Here is a 17,502-nt window from a genome sequence, read left to right on the forward strand (position 1 = left end):
ATTTGTCAATGGAGCCTTGGGAGGAAAGCATGCCTTAGCTAAAATTAGCCTTTAAGGTTACATTCCTTAATGCAATAAAGAAACTCTTTACAGCAAAATACTAATGAAAACCAAAGTAGTAAATCTATTAAGGCTATCAAAAGGAAAGAACTTTTCTCACACTGGTTATACATACTTAATACCTTTTAAAACCATTTGTGATAAGTTAATTCCAATTGTTTTCAATGTCTCTCTGTTTCTCAAGATGGACACTTAAAGTTTTGTCATGTCCTGTGGATTCCAGTCTTTGCTATACAGCTTCTTTAATTCTGTACTTTTCACACAAACACACAGACTTGCAAATTCTATAGGCATGTACTGAGAAAAGAGCTAATGGTTCATACAATGTATTCACCTCATACCCACATGAGCTTTGACACTAGTATGTTATAATCAAGTTTAAAATATATAATAGCTTGCCTTGACTTGCATTTTTTAACTTTAAAATTCTCTTACATATATAAAATAACATGAAATCCTAATTGTGCCAGGGATTACAGAAACATAATAGAATGCATCTGCCCCAAACTGCTTGAAATATCAGACAATTGAAAGAAAGGAAACAGCAACAAGAAAATTGATTGCAGCAGGTCCTTAAAAAACCCCAAGTGTAAACTTCTCACCAGTTAGTGTATCGTCTTCTGGACCACATAATTCCTAAAATTTTAAACAAATTAAGAGGTGAAATATCACCTGCTCCATTATTTTTATTAGACTGATTTGAACAGAAGAAAACTTAAGGAAACATGTGTAGGAAAGAGGTTTCTGAATAATAGAATCATTTACTTTCAATACTTAAGGAAGATGGAAGACATTAAAAAAACCCCATGCCCTCTCTTAACATATGATAAATATATGACCTTTGAATACTGTTATGCTGATAGATGATTAGCAGTCATATTTCTTTCAAAATAAATCACTGTAATCTGATCCATGCCATTAGAATTAAACTGGTAGAAAAAATATCTTTGAACAAAAGAGAAGGACTTTACACGTTACTTGCATGTATATATGTAATTGCGTGATCTCATTGTATTCCACTGTTACCCTAGGAATATTTTCTTCTTTACAGTAAATATTATTCCTTGGGTTTTATCAATATTTAAAAGAGATGTTGTATTTGTTTTTTTGTTTCCTCTCTTGGGAAATGAAAATGTTATATGTAGTAGGTGATTCTACATGACTAACATTTTTATGTAGAGAGAAAAATGTCAGTACACATTTCTGTTCCACGAGACATCTGAAGCCTCTCCATGTGAAGTATTTTCTTTTTCCTCTGTAAAGGAATGGGACAAAATGTAAATTATAAGGTCTTGTATTAAAACTATCCTCTACCTGTTCTTTTCTATAGATGGCACAATGAAAATTTTCTTCCCTTTCCCATGGTAAAGAAAGTCAGGAAGGAAGACTTAGACATAAAGTTGGAAGTCTACACAGTTTTAACTTGAACAATTTAATAGAAAGAGCGAAGGACCATAGAACATGAAGTGATTTTCCCAAGCATCTCAACTTAAAGGGTCACCTGGCCTTTGGGTGTGTAGAGTTGCAATCACAGGTTCACAAGGTTCTGTAACACACAACAACATGAAGGCATTATCCCCTAAATTTCTCTACTTTATTACAAATTACTACAAGTACCACACACATTGCTACTAGGAAATCCACATCATCAATGAAATCCATGTAATTAATAAATTAATATCTATAAATATATATACACAAGCTGTTAAATATACTGTCAGCAATCATTAATTACTATCAATAAATAATATCTTATCAATCAACATTACAGTATAACCAGTAACAGCAATAATCAAACACTGCTACAGGTTACTATAACTTATCATTATGGAACAAACATACCACCAGTGTAACAGCAGATACGATAGGTTACCTATGAGAATAACCATATCATATCAGCAGGAAGTGAATTGGACAGATTTCAGAAGGGGCCACACTATCCAAAAAGAGGGCAGCAGGATCCCAGAGGGATCCAGTCACCCCAAAAAAGGGGAGGACAGACTGAACCAATAAGGTAACAGTCTCACTTCAAAATGGATCCATGTTATAGAGCCTGGAGTCAGGCAGGTGTTCCCAGTGAGAGCCCAAAAGCTGATAGAAAGTTCACGTGGGAGTCAACTGTGAAGTTCTCAGAGATCAAGAGGCTCCATTTTGAATAAAAAATAGGTCCTTTTTGTAACACTGAGATAGTGAAAGATATCCTACTTTGAGCAACCACTAATTTTGATATATTTTTGCCTGTAGCAGCCATTAGGTGATTGTGATTTTTGTTCTTTCAGAGCTAGGTGATTTTCCACCTTATCAGATTCTAAACTGCCATTGAAGTCCCTTGGGTTTGTGCTTATCCATGGTATCTCTGGTTTCTACATACCCTGGCTGCACTTAAAAGTGACCAGCTGCACTTTTCAAAGATGTCAGTATTTTTCAGCAGATAGTTTCTTTTGTATTTGTCACTTTCCTACCAGGCCACTTTTATGGCTGCTCATATCACCAAAGCAATTCAAATATGAGTGTCAGAGATGAAAGGGAAATTCATAAGTTGTTTTAAGTATCCAATAGTCTTTTAGACAGAACATCTTGCTTCCTAATACTGGGCTACTGCTTCCCACCTTAAGATGTGAAAACACTAACTCCACTTGGCTGATATGACCTCCATCATTCTTTTGCAATGAAAAATTACACCTATGCATGGCAGAAAAACCAGAGCAGTAAGTCAAATGTTACTGAGTGAAGAAATGTTATAAAATTATACTGGCTTTACTGATTTGGGCATATATACAAACTAGCAGCACAACCCAAATGGCCTTTAGACACTGTGCAACTAAAATGTCACATTCCCTCTTCTTTGAATTCTCTGATCTTGTGTATCCTGCCTAAACATAATAACCCTCAGGTTTTACTGCAAGATGCAGATACTCCTTTGCTTCATTCCCTCCTCATATTGATTAACATTGTTCATTTATAAGAGCTGACTATGATTCAGTGAATATAAAGGCTCAGTGAAGGGACCACTGTTACTCTTTGCAGATGGAAATCAAAGGAAAAACAGAAAATGACAATTAATTTAACATATCAAAAGCAAGATACTAATGTTAGAAATTCTCTTACTAATTTTCAAAAAGTTCAAGAAGGACTACTTTCTTTCACTAGCTGCTTTTGTAACTGGCATTTTGTGGCAATGGTTTCTACCTTTTGTAATTAAAATTTTGGTTGTTTTTCCCATACAGTGAAAAACAAAATGTACAGAGCTATGGTTCAACAATTAAACCAAGAGTTCTATGTGAGTCAAGCTGCATACTTAATTAATTCTCACTATATGTTACCTGAATTTGGTATCTGATTTGAATTCTAAGTAAACCCTGGTAAACCTCTCATTATAAGAACAGTCAAACTGGCATTGCTAAGAGAAATTTCTTTATCTGATCATCTCTTGGATGTATACAATATTTACCCTACCAATTTTTTTCTTCTCATTCTACAGATGGGGAGTGAGTAAGTGACTGTGGGACTTAGTAGCCAGCTGGGGTTAAACCAGAACACTTGGTAATAAATTACAATAATGTTCCCAAGTTGAGTTCGTTTTCCTGTGATGGTGATTTTTCAGTGATCTTTCTGCCCTTATCTTGACCCCTGAGTCTTTTGTTCTATTTTCTCTCTTTCCTGTCCACTTGAGGAGGGGGAATGCCAAGGCTTCTTGGTGGGACCCTGGCATACAGTCTACATCAGCTCACCACATACAGGAATGTCTAACTCCTGACTGCTGGAAATATTCACAAATGAGGGGACTAAATAGGGAAAGAGGAAGTCAGAATTAAATTGGATCTGTGACCTGGCATCAGGATGGTCAGTCAGCTAAATCAAGAGCTAAACTAAGCCTGTGCCTGCTAGAAATAAAGATTGCAATGAACTTAACAAAGCTTTGAATCAAGACCTTTATACTGGAAAATTAAATCTAAAGTACTCTCTTAAATCCAGAGCTGCCAATAGATCCTTCTGAATATTCAATGTTCTTTACTGAATGAAGATATATTTTCTAGGGTGTGAAGGCATCCTTCTCATGAGACCCCATCTTGAGTGCTGCACCCAGCACAGGAAAGACATGGGCCTGTTGGAGTGAGTCCAGAGGAGGTCACCAAGATGATCAGAGGAATGGAGCACCTCTGCTATGAGGAAAGGCTGAGAGAATTGAAATTGTTCAGCCTGAAAAAGAGAAGGTCTTGAGGTGACCTAACCAAGGCCTTCCACTACCTGAAAAGATCCTACAACAAAAATGGAGAGAAACTATTTACAAGGGCACATAGTGACAGGACAAGGGAGAATGACTCAAAACTGCAAGACAGTAGGTTTAGATTAGATACCAAGATGAAATTTTATACTGTGAGACAGGTGAGGCAGTGGAACAGGCTGTCCAGAGAAGCTGTGGATGTCCCATCCCTAGAGGTGTTCAAGGCCAGTTTGGACGGGGCATTGAGTAATGTGGCCTAGTGAAAGGTGTCCCTGCCTGTGGCAGGAGAGTTTGGAACTTCAGATGATGATCTTCAAGATCCCTTCCAACTCAGCCCATTTCATGATTCTATGATTCCAGTGATGTTCTGTGAAGTGCCTTGGATTCCCTGTATAGGAAGCAGTAGGATACATGGTCAGATGAAAGGCATGCTCTTCACACATTAGGGTTCATGGGAGGGGTAGGATGTGCAGGGTTCAACTGCTACAAGAGTGCATGTGAGTTAATTAGGGCCACCTTAAATTGGGGTCCTAGTAGGAAATGTGTCCTTGCTTTTCTTCCAGTGTTGTAAGGAGCTGTAGCCTCTCATATAATATATAAACGAACATGTGAGGTAAAGTTGCAGCAAACTAAAATATACACTGAAGAGCTGCTACTGGCACATGGCATCAGAGACATAGAGAAGAATGCACCGTTTCATTTCAGATCGATGAAATATGGTCTTTATTGTGGGAAAGCATGAAGCACAAATCAACTGTGAAAGCTATGCAAGCACTGTAAACCTGCAACCGGTCACTCTGCCAATTCCATATATTAAAAATTATCATTTGGCTTTCCAAGACCTCCTTAGGAATGTCACATGCCTCTGACTTTTAAAATCTTTCTTTACATTTTCTTGGTTTGGCTGACTAGAAGGACTGCTGAAGGTTCTTACAGACAAGCAAGGGCCTGCCAGAGGCAGGAATGGCGGTGCTCTTGCCCCTCAGGAGGGCCTGCCGGCCAGCTCCCCTGTCTGCCGGCCAGCTCCCCTGTGTGCCGGCCAGCTCCCCTGCCTGCTCCGGAGCCCTGCGGTCTCCTTCCATGCCTGTGGTCCCAGGCATGGAACCATGCCTCTGGCTTCCCACGCCCTCAGCACCATGGCAGGCTCTCCTAGAAGCAGGGCCGGAGCTCAGGTACAAGTTAGGCAGCTGCTTCACGCAGCCCTGCTCTGCTTTCTGCTGTGCAGCTCCTCGAGGTGAAGTGGATTAGGAGGTAAGTTTAATGTTCAAGTGGGAAGAACAGGCAACCTCAGGGACAGCTGCTCCCTTCTGGAATGTCTCCTTTCACCCTTACCACAGCGGAGGGGCTGGCAGATGGACGGCCCTGTGAACAGCTTCGGAATATCTCTGTACAAACCCCAGCTCCTTATTTCACTTTCTGCTGACACAGTTGTAGCAGAGACTTGGGAAGCAGTGCTCTGTCCCGCTGCTGTGAGCTGTTGCCAGTCGGGGCAATAGCGTCCGTCCGTGCCATGGGGACAAGCCCTGCATGTGGGCTGGGACAGGCTGCACAACATGCTGTGTGGGTGGGGCTCCAAGTCCGGCATCGCTGTTTCGCTGCTGCCCTGTAAAGCTGGAAAATTCCCTCCTCTGTGCGGCCGCTCCTTTAAGGGAGGTCACAGAGCCTCGGTGCCACAGCCTACACGGGTGTGTGAGGAGGGGAGAGACGGAGTTCCGGGACAGAGTTAGAGAGATATTTTGTGGTATTTCCAAACATTTGAAAACCCTCTGGGGACAAAGAGAAGTAAAGATGTGGGAGCATTTGTGGAGTCTTAAATGAGATAAACTTAAGGTGGTCTAGGAGGAGTTCAGGCAGAAGGTGAGAGACCCTTTGAGGGGCTGTGAGGGTGTTGCCATAAACTGACAGAATTGTGATGAGGTAAAAGCACTACCTTGGACAAAACCTGCAAAGATATGGTGAAAACAGGCTCTACTTAGAAGCAGTGTGGTTAATAATTGTTTTGGTTTGCTGTAGGGTTGCAAAGATGATCTTTACCCATTTCTGTCAGCTGCCTTAATTTTGACAGTTTTGAATAAAAGGGACTGCACAGGGGTGAGGGTAGCCCTAGAAATGGTTTACTCCATGGAAGCCGAAGGGCTGTGTTAAGGGCAAGTCTTGGAGTGCATTAAGTTACAAATTCTGCTGGACTGTGAAGGTGGCTAAAATCACACACGAAACTTGACCAACTGATACGTGAAAGCAGCCAAGTCATCTGTTACCAGTCAAATCAGTTAATTGGGAAGTGCTCACCTGTCATTCTAAGGCATCATTTGCCTATTCTTAATGCTTTGCGTCTTCACATGAAGCACACAACCTATGAAGACATTCTGTATGGTTCTTCAAACTGATTTGGATAATTTGTTCTGTAAGTTTTGTCTTTTCACTGGGTTTGAGTAGGACTTCGAAACCTCATTATCTGTTCGATCTGAGTGCTTAAAGTCAGCCATCAGCAGGGTTAGCCTTTCAAAGGAATGATACCCCTTTGTTGCCCCCTTTAATTTGGTCCCAGTGGGCTGCTCCGGGATTTTTTGTTTTCCTTATCTTTTTGTCAGGACGAGAGGTGTCTTCAGCTGCTGACTGATGTTTTACAAGCTGGTTGGTATGTCTCAATGCTCTGTATAAGTATCTGGAGAGCTCTGCCCATGCACAGGTAAGTTTGAACACACAGTTGGCTGTGTGCTAGTGTCAGCAAGGAAAACATGTTGACGGCTCCCTGGCCTGCTCCCACAGGCTGACACGTTTCTTCTGTGTAGCTAAAGCAACATATGGGGTCCTTTCCTGCAGTCTTAGTAAAACATTATTTGGAAGCACAAAAATGGACATGTTCTTTATTCTGCTGTGAACTTCCAGCAATGCTTGTATTTACACTGGAAAAAATGCCATGTCAGTGATCTTCATTTCTCCAGAAATCCCTGAAGAAACCTGGTTACTTACATGCAGAATCTTTTTTCATTCTAGCTGAAAATACCATTAACTGGAAAAAAAATCCATGTCCTTATTTCTTCCACATACATGTGAGTGTTCTAGAAGCAGTGATAATTACCCTCACAGTTCTTATTCCTTAAGTACTCAGAAAATCTGAGTTTAAAAGAAAACAAAAAAAATTCCACAGTGCTTGAAGAATTTTTTTACTTAATTTTCTTTTATTTTCTCTCTTCCAGTCCCTAAAAATTTAGTCTTCTAGTGATGGCATTGCTGTTGTTTCCCTGAAGAGTTATGAGTTGAGGTAGAGTGAGTAAGCAAAGGATGGAGCACAGTTTCATTGAGAGTTTTGGAAAGGCTTTGAAGTGCCCTTTAGGATGCAGTTAACTGCTTGTAGAACTGGTGTTAGAAATCCTGGTGCTATACAAAAAAGAATTATTTTCAAAGCATTTCAAGTAACTTTTTTTTTTTTTTTCAAACACATGAGACTTTTCATTGTCCACTGCATCTAGCTTGCAAAGTATCAGGTACTGAGAGATTTTCAATGTGATTAAAGCTGGCAAAATAGTGTTCTAGTTAACATAACTGCACAGCCTATCTACATCAGTAGAAATGGACTCTACATTTAAAAGAAATGTATCTTGGCTTTTACTACAGTGGAACTTACATCTATTTTAACTTCAGAAGTTAAAATACTTTTTTTCCAGTTTCACTCCTTAATTTGGAATAATTTCTCAAAAGGCTACGGGAAAAATAAAAAGGTTATATTGAGAACTAAGAGATTCCATGCACAAATTAAGATACAGCTTAAACTACTTCCGTAGAAAGACATTAAACTTCCTTTAAAAAATGAGAATATAATGAAGAAAACGCCACTGATCTTAAGTATGGGCTTAGCATGCAATTCATTTTATTTTAAAAAGTAAGTGCCTCTGATTTTAGTCCGTATGAGTAAGTCTAAAGGAACACTGCCAAATGCTGTATTTTTTAGCATGGGCTCTCCCACTCAAGGATATAGCATCACATGCCATTGAAGCTGATTTCCTGGGTAAGCCTGAAGGACATAGTTTAGAACATGAGGAAGGCTCCACCTTAAAGAACCTGTCCTGTGGTTTCATTGATGGCCTTTTCCTGCCACCTAATCTGCTGCAGTGGTGCCTCTGTTGAAAGACCGCAATATGTATTTTTCACAAAAAAAAATAAAAAGAGTCGAAAATGTGTATTTTGCTTGCATTTGCAAGATGAAGTTGGAAACACATGATACTTTTTAGTAGGCATAAATTTACTTGGGGAAAATACAGCTATGTTTGTGGGACATATAGCTGTAACAAAACATGTATTAGTTAAAACTCAACATATGTTATTTAAAGGGCTTAATAGATATTCATTGCATAATCATATTCTAAAATGACTACTCTCTTATATGCTTCCCTCGAAAATAAGTGTTTTGATAGAGAGATTCAGTCCAGAGCACTTCCAAATTGTTTTTGCCAAGTAAGAGAAACATTTTTTGTGAGGCACCTTAGACATAGGTTTGGCATGAAGAGTCTTTTCCACAGTCATATCTGGCATTTAAAATGCCCAAAAAGTTTTTAAGCATGGTATTAGATAGAGGGAAGGGGTTGCAATCTGTAAAGAATGTCTGTACCTGGCTTCTTATCAAAGTGTTGCAATTATTGATAATAAATATCTGTGGCCTTGCAGGCTTTCATGCTTGCTTTCTTTTAAAATGGGGACTACCATGTGCCTGATTTGTTCTATAGCATCTGAGCAAGTGTGCGCATGGGCAGAGTCAGAGACCAAGTGGAAGGAAAAGAGCTGCTAGGTTCTTAATCACTGTGTGGTACCAGTAAAGATTTCACTCTTCCTGCACAGGGTACACTTATTAAAGTATTGGTTTATTTTTTTTTATTATTGGTTTAAAAATTGGATCTGACCTTTTCTGCCACATATTTCTCTTCCACAAATGAAGATATAAGCTTTTCATTTGAGACTGAACCAAAACAGAAGTGCATTGCTTTTCTTTGCAGATCCATAATTAATTTCCTACATCATGTTCACCTTCTCTGTATGTCATTTATCTTTCTTTTCTTTGCCTCTCTTTTATTGAAATAGGTTTAAAGTCCCTCACCTGCTCCTCTTTTGCTCGCAAATATAAAATAAGGGCAGTGTATCTTTTAATTTGAGATTTATGTACACATAGATTTCCAGTGACATTCAGCAGTCAGCAAAGGTCTCTTAATATCTGAACTCTGAAATCCTACATTTGACAACCTTTGAACAAAGCCCTGCCAGGGAAAAGGAGCTCAGTAGAGACATTCAGTGAGAAAATTCTGGTGGCTAAAGAGTAAATTTCACCCGCAGAGAAATTACTTTCTAATAGACATGGCCTAAAATGACAAACATATAGCTCGTTGCTGTAGTTGTTCTTAAAAATTTGGCCCTAGAAAGGGTGTTTCCAAGAAATAAGTTCCAACTGCAATTAAAAGTGTTAAGCACAGTCCTGCAAGTGATTAACACTATGTAGGGAAAGAATCCTCTGTGTATCACAGAATCACAGAACAGATGAGATTGAAAGGGATCTCTTGAGGTCATCTGGTCCAACCTGTCGTTCATGCAGGGGCATCTAGTGCCCAGGGCCATATCCAGATGGCTTTTAAATGTCTTCCGGGGAGGGAGAGTCCACAGCCTCTCTGCGCAACCTGTGACAGTGCTAGATCCTCACAGTAACAAAGTGTTTCTTGATGTTCAGACAGAAGCTCCTGCATTTCAGTTTGTGCCCATTGCTTCTCATCCTGGCAATAGTGGAAAGTGTCTGACTCTATCGTCTTTGCACCCTCATTTCTGGTATCTACATCCCCGTGAGCCTTTTCTTCTCAAGCCTGAGCACACTCAGCTTTCTCAGCCTTTGCAGATACCAGACACATTTCCATACCTTCATCGTTGTGGCCCTTTGCTGGACCCTCTCCAGTATGTCCATGTGGTCCTTGCACTGAGGAGTCCAGAACAGGACCCAGCACTCCAGGGGTGGCCTCACTAGAAGGGAGTGATTACAAACTTCCACCTTCTGCCTGGGTTACCATTTGTCTTCTTTGCCTCAACTACACATTGCTGCCTTGTGTTCAGGTTGTTCACCAGGACTCACCCCCTGATCCTGGTGATTTGTGAGTTTGGGGTTTTTTTAGGTGACAGCTGGCTTGAAAAAATGTTGAGTTAGGACCTGAAGATGAAGAATATTTTTATGTAAGCATACAGGCATACCAGTCAGTCTGGTTTACTGTATCTCTGTTTTGAAAGTACCTATGTATTTTTCTGCCCTCCTTGGAAATGGTAAAATAGCTACAGCCATCCAAACAGCAGTGCATGCTTTTTGGTGGAACTATTTTTGGGGATTAACTCTGAATCCTTTACCTATTCCACAGTATGAAGCGTGAAGAAGAATAGAAATATCAAAACATGAATTATCTCTATTACTCAAGACAAACACAGACGGTTTTCTAGCAATGCATCTGTGAAATATGCTATGTAATATGCTAACCACTAACAATTTCTAACAATGCCTCTATGTAATAGGCTAACCACTCCTGCTGTGTGGTTAAATATGTATCTTAAAGTTCTAAAATACCAAGATAACTTTGTTCTTAAGCATGCTTTTACATAGTTTTTTGCATTGGAAGCTAACATGAATGCCTAATTTCTAGCCACAAGGATAGATATCACAAGATACCTAACCTTGTGATAGGCCTTGTTAAAGTTCTGTCTGGCTGTTGCTTTGAGAGTATGCTGAATTAGGAAACTTGGCTGTGAAGGCAAAACAAACAGAAAGTATGTTGTAAGGGTTTTTAATAACATTATTCTTTCCACTTTGTTAAAATATGAGGTAGTAGAATAAACTGCAAATTTTAATTTCATAGGGAAATATCATGCAGTTTCTAATAGTTCAGGACTAATAAGTTCCTGAGCAATGTACGTGCTGAACGCACAATGTGTTTTCTTATTCTGATGGGACTCTTGGGTTGATCATTAGTCTGGTATTGTTCTGCTTGTCACCATCCTTAAAGTAGGTATATGCAAAATGGTCTTCAAAACATATTTCTTATTCTGATGAAAATCTATTTTTAGAGCAAGATAAGTAAAGCAGAGAGAAATGCATCAGCTGGGTGAAACAGAACACAACACATCTTCCCCTCACCAACTGTGTCTTCATGGGTTTTACTCTCAGTCCTGGTCTTATCTCAGTGACTTTTGGAGGCTCCCTGGGTTGCAGCAAATTATAGATGATCCTGTCTGATCCCTGGGAAAATATCTTTTTTTTTCATCTTCTCTGAAGCCTCATTGCTTTTGTGCATCTTGCCACTGCACTCTTATTCCTCTCTGCTATGGGCATACTGGTCTTAGCCCCAGCTATGTCGGAAGCTTATTTGTATATAGTTTTAGCAGGTTTTTTGGGGGAAGGAGGTATCCCTTATTCTCTCCCAATGGTTTAATCTTCCAGGTCAAAGTAAACAGCTGCTTTTTTCCCTAAACTGCCCAGTTGCTTGCTTTGAAAGGAATACAGGATACTGCTAGCAGCCAGATAAAATATTTTATTTCACAGCTCTACAGTTACTCTTTATGTACTTAGATAAATACTATATTGCATATCCTATTTAATAGCCCACATTAAAGTATTTCTAAAAACAACTTCATGTTTCTGCCACCATCTCATTACTCACTGCAGATTTTTGTGGTAGTTACAGGGCTATTTACCCATATAAATAAATACATAAATAAGTTTTTTTTAAAAAAATGCTTTCTACTCTACCCTCATTTAACTTCTGGAACTGGATTATATAACACCTACCTAAATTATGCCCAAATGTAATTTTTGACTTTATCTGTGGAAGCCAGTAACTCATGTAGTATGGAAACATGTAGGACTTAAAATGTTGCAAGTCAGAGGAAGAGGCAGCAAGAGAAAAAGTTAAAATGTGAGAGGTTGAGATGGGAAGTGAGGAAGTATCATTGGACCTATGTGACAGGGTGTGTTTCAGTCCTTGATGCAACCATAGCACAGCATAACCATTTACTTGTTCATGAACATCATTTAGTCTGGCCAAGTTGTAAATTGAAATGCGATGTGATTATTTCAAGGTGGGATATTTCAGATTTTTGTACAGTAATAAATGGATTTGGGATGAGAATTATCTTCATGTTTTGTGCACATTTTCTCAATTCTCTAAAGACAGTGCCTCCTTTTTTTCTAATATTGGGGTTTTTTGTTTGTTTTGTTTACTCATTCAGATTGTACCCTATACTGTCTATATTTGCCTGAAAAGAGATTTCTTATTTTTGAAAGGAGACTTCCCACTTGTCCTTCGCTTCCACTCATATCTGCAAATGAACATTTAGTCATTTTAAAGAAGGAGAAATAGAATTAACAGAAATAGATGAGTCAAAAGTTTTCTCTCTGTGTATACTATTGTATTTCTGGACCCTGTCTGGAAAAAAAAATGCAAAGAAAGAGGAAAAAAGAAGTTCAGCAGCAAACTAAAGAAACAAAAGGATTTCTCATTTTATAGTGCCTTTCCCACTCACCTTTTCCTCCTCACTCCCTGTGAAATCACGCTACTTTGTTGCTGCTATTTTTATTATGAGTGATGTAAACTATATTTATATTTGATTTCTGATTTTCTTAAAAATGGGGATATTTTAAATGTGTCAGGGGGCTCTTTATATAGTCTGTTTGTCACAGGCAGCTGATTGTTGTGAATGAAATACACAACACTGATACAGCCTTCCTTCAGGGTCGCAGCAAGGTGTTGTTAGTTGAAGGTTTTGTGTGTAGTAGAACTTTATGAGCTTAAAGAAACACCTGGACAGGAATAGGAAAGGGAAAAGGAGAAGAAGAATGCCAGCAGCTAGGAAATGGAGGAGAAAATGAGAATAGCAGTTTCTATTGAGTAGCAAATACTGGGTGCTCTGAAGAACTGAAGGAAGGGAGGAAGAGAAAATGAAGGTCAGAAAGAAGTTTGAAAGGAGGGGAGTAAATGGGTAGTGTCTTTTTTCCTTATCTTCTGTTGTGCCTTTTTAAATGGTTTTTTAAATTATTTATTTATTTTTAATAGGAGGCTAGCTATCATAAGGTTTCAGAACTGACTGTGTACAAGCTATTACTTGTATAGCCAGTTAAAAGCTGGACTGTTTATAAATAGCTGCTTAGTAAAAATCAGGAAAATTGAACACTGATCTCAAAGGTAGCTTCTCTTTAACAACAATGCTAACAATATACGTTTTTTCAGTTTGCATTCTTCCACCGAATGATAGAATAATGGAATATCCTGAGTTGGAAGGGCCCCAGAAGGATCATCAAAGTCCAACCACTGGCTGTGCACAGAACACCCCAAGAGTCACACCACGTGGCTGAGGCTGTGACCACTGGCCCTGGCAGCCTATTGCAGTGTCCAGCCACCCCCTCGTGAAGAATCTTTTCCTGGTATCCAACTTAAACCTCCTCTGGCACAGCTATGTACTATTGAGTCTGGTCACTGGTCAGGTATCTCATTAATTTTTCTATTTTAGGTATCTCTTTAATTTTTCTATTTACTTCTTGACCAATTAATTCGAGCACTTTGTTTTTAATGTCTCTTAGGAAAAGAACAGTTGTATCCCATCCTGTTTCACATCCTTTTTATATTTCTTGTGGCTGACTTCTCCCCAATAAGATTTTGCCTTTTGTAAAAGTAGAGATTATATCCCTATTGATAATTTTATTTTAGACTGTGTCAGAGTTCAGATGTATGGAGTTACCAATAAGTTTCATATGTCAGACATAACAGTGCATACACCAAATACTAGTTTACATTATGACTGTGTGGTTGAAGGTATAATCTTACCAGTAGAAACCTCTTTCCTCATATGTGTTTTCTCAGCATATGGTATGTCATGTAGACCATGCTATATAAAGAGCCAAAATTCCAGGATGTTTAATTCTGTTTTCCTCATGGATTGTTCTGTATTGGATAAGTTGTATTTCACTTGTCTCTGAGAATTTTTTTTTAACTTGAGGGTAATGAATTTACTCTGTAGGGATTGTAAAAACTCAAACTCAATTTATACCAATTCCTCAAATATAATAAACTTTTGTAAGTTTTCCTAATAAAAGCTCCAGTCGCCTTGCTGTTGTATGTGGGTTTTTTATGTACAAGGCCATTACTTCAATGAACCACAAAACAGAATATAGGAATGTGGTAAAGTAGAATATTTTCATACCTGGTTTTACTCTTTACCAGAATGTGACTCTTGCATATGCAGAGAAGTTTTTCGTTGATTTATATGTTTTCAGTGTGCAGTGGGGTTGGCTCACAGTATGGCTGTACAGAAGCTGATGGACAATCCATATCTTTTATTCTGTAAATAGTATGCTGATCAAACTAATAGCTGCATGTAACTAATATCAACAAGCTTGACTCATGTGTTCCCACCTGCATGATCACCTACAGACAAGATATATAGCACAATCTGCAGGTTAAAAGAAATACAGGCTCTGGGGTTTTTAATTCCAATGAAAAAAAATTAAAATGTCTAAATAGAAAATTTTTGCTGTCACCCCACCCCTAGAATGACAATGTCAGATTAATTGAAAGAGCTGTAATTTTTTTCCTGTACTGTTCTGCAAAAATAGTTTGTGTAAAAAAATCATTATTTTTTACAAAATATTTGTAAAAATTAATAATTTTTAGTTTTTTAATAATTTACAAATATTTGTAAATTAAAAGACCAATGGAAATTATTAAAAAAGAAAGCTCTTAATTCTCAAAAATTGTGACTACTAGCAAATACTTGCTTGCATAGTTTGTACTTTTATCAGTATAACCAGAGGTAGAATTCTGAAGTTTTATACCAAAACAGAAAATAGCTTTCAGTTGAAAAAGTTGAACATCTCATCTCCTTTCAACTTCCTTATGCATTTTATAATGTTAACATTAAATGGCACTTGGAAATAACTAAAAGAGAGAATCTGGAGTCTATGCGTGATACTTTCTATTCTAGAAATATCTTGAAAGTGAACACTGGTAGAGGATTTGTTCCAATTTATCATAGTTGGTTTTTCTAAAAGTACATTGTTGATTTGTTTTCGTCTTGAAACCTACGTCAAGTTGCCATTGAGTTGTGGAGAACTGCAGGTAGAGATACTTCTTTAATATGAGGGTATGAAAGTCTTTATTTCCAGAATAGGTACATTTTCAAAACAGATAAAGAAGCTCAGTTGTATCTGTGAATTCCCTCATAACTTTAGCAAATATTTTATTTCATTGTTTCATTGTTTTTTTATTTTCATGAACTTTGTAGATTTGTGTATGATACAGAGACTTTGGACAGGACAGTGAAATGAAAAATGATTAATTTCTCCCTAGATTCTGATCAATTTATATGAAAATAGAACAAAGTAGGACTTAAAGGTCAATTCTTGCTTCACATTAAACCATAGTCTTTCAGTTTTCCGTCAGAGAGCTCTGAAGTGTTCATTGCTATGTGTAAAAAAAATAGTGTCCTGCCTGTGAACAATGGATAAATAAAGGCAGTTTATATAGAAAACAAAAGGCAATTGAATAAAATGTAGAAGTATGCTAATCTCTCCAGTGCTCTTGAAAATTAATTCCTACTCATTCAAGTGAGCTGAGAAAATGCTGAATCATCATCCTGATTTATTGTGGGATTTCTGCTGGTGTGATTGCTTCTAATCATTGTATAATCATTGTATTTCTCTTTAGCAGAGAAATGAGAGCTCTTGTACAGATGGACTTTGTTAAAGATGAAGTGATAAAGAGCATGAGAGGGTTTTTTTTCCTAACTTGTTAGTGCATCTTCTGTTTGGGTATCCTCCGAGTTCAGGTATTTTATCCATTTTTCAGTTGATTCACAAAAGAGCCTGTTTTTAATTATTCCAGTTTTGTTGAAGTAAAGTGATATCCTATAACCTGTTGACAATTGTAATTCCTTTTGAAGAAAATAATCTTTCTAATACAAGTGAGTGGGGGAGTGTTAATTTTACCATACTCTCCATTTTAATGCACGGAACTTTTTTTTCTGTTTGGTGTACTCACGTATCCATCCCCTTTCCATGTGTTGTATGTCCTTTCATTTCATGCTTGCCTTGTATCAGATCAACTTTCATTAATTTTCTTTCCTCCCCATTCTCAGCATCATACATATGCATGCTTTTCTTTTAACCTGTGGGTTTTGCATGCTGTGCCCCTGTCTCAGAGGGGTTACACCTGAGCCTGTTCTGTACAGACAGGCTGTAACCAGTATATTTATGGAATAAAAGGGAGAGGGTTTAACCATAAGGACATTACACAAGATGTTCATATAATTGTGTGTTTGCTTGACCTTATTCTTGCTGAACAAACACATCTGATTTTGCTATACTTCCACAGTAAACTCAAAATGGTATTTGTGGTGTTAAGCTGCTTCTGCTTTTATTCATCTGCATCTTCAGCTTCTTACAAGCTTCTGACCTGGTGACACTCTAGGTCTTACCAGCTTCAGAGGAAGCAGGTCCTATTTTGAATTGGCAATAACTGGTTACTTTACTCCTTAGGGATTTTTAAAAAATGTATGCCATTCAGAAATCCAGTTTGGATGTTAATTCATTTCTGTGTACTCTCAAAATTCAAGAAAGGACAATACCATGGTTTTTGTTTTACAATGCCAAAATAGTGGCAGGTTGAGAACAGCTGTGATCACAAAAAAGTGCCATTTTATTAGCACCTCTGCCACTAATACTTGCTAATTAATCTCTGTAAATGATAAAGAATTTTTATATGCCATTTTTCAGATAGTAGTAAAGCAGAGCTTGAAAATAAATTCCTTATTTATTTATTTATAGGCATAAAAAGTTCATTTCAGAGAGAGGGTTATAACCTGATCTCTTGACTTTGAATTTATAGGTAGTTCAAACTTGGATTCTAGAAAAATTTTGCTTGTTTTTCATTGGAGAATTTGCCACCTTAAAATCTTTTGGAGTTTTTTTCCCCCTAGCTGTTTAACGAGTTGCTGAAACTAACCATTGTGGTTCCATTGAAAATGGTGTAAACTATTATTTATTATTTTGACCTAAATTGCTTTGAAGTAGGGAACCATGCACTGTGAAATAAGTTTAATTGCTTCAGCTTTGCCAAAAACACTTAAATATTCTTCTGGTACAGGAAATTCATGATCAAATTAATCTGGGTTTTGTTTAATATATAATTATATAGCTGTGATGGATACTT

General features: G+C 37.9%; 1 long non-coding RNA gene across 1 annotated transcript; it reads left to right on the forward strand.

Annotated features, from left to right (window-relative positions):
* The first annotated feature begins 5,320 nt into the window (after positions 1–5,320).
* Positions 5,321–14,986, forward strand: LOC135296100 (uncharacterized). The gene is made up of 3 exons (XR_010358147.1): positions 5,321–5,536; positions 6,877–6,974; positions 13,528–14,986. It is a non-coding gene; the product is annotated as an uncharacterized LOC135296100 (long non-coding RNA).
* The last annotated feature ends 2,516 nt before the right edge of the window (positions 14,987–17,502 follow it).

The sequence above is a fragment of the Passer domesticus genome, chromosome 3, assembly GCF_036417665.1.
Source record: "Passer domesticus isolate bPasDom1 chromosome 3, bPasDom1.hap1, whole genome shotgun sequence".
In the NCBI taxonomy this organism is placed as follows: domain Eukaryota; kingdom Metazoa; phylum Chordata; class Aves; order Passeriformes; family Passeridae; genus Passer; species Passer domesticus.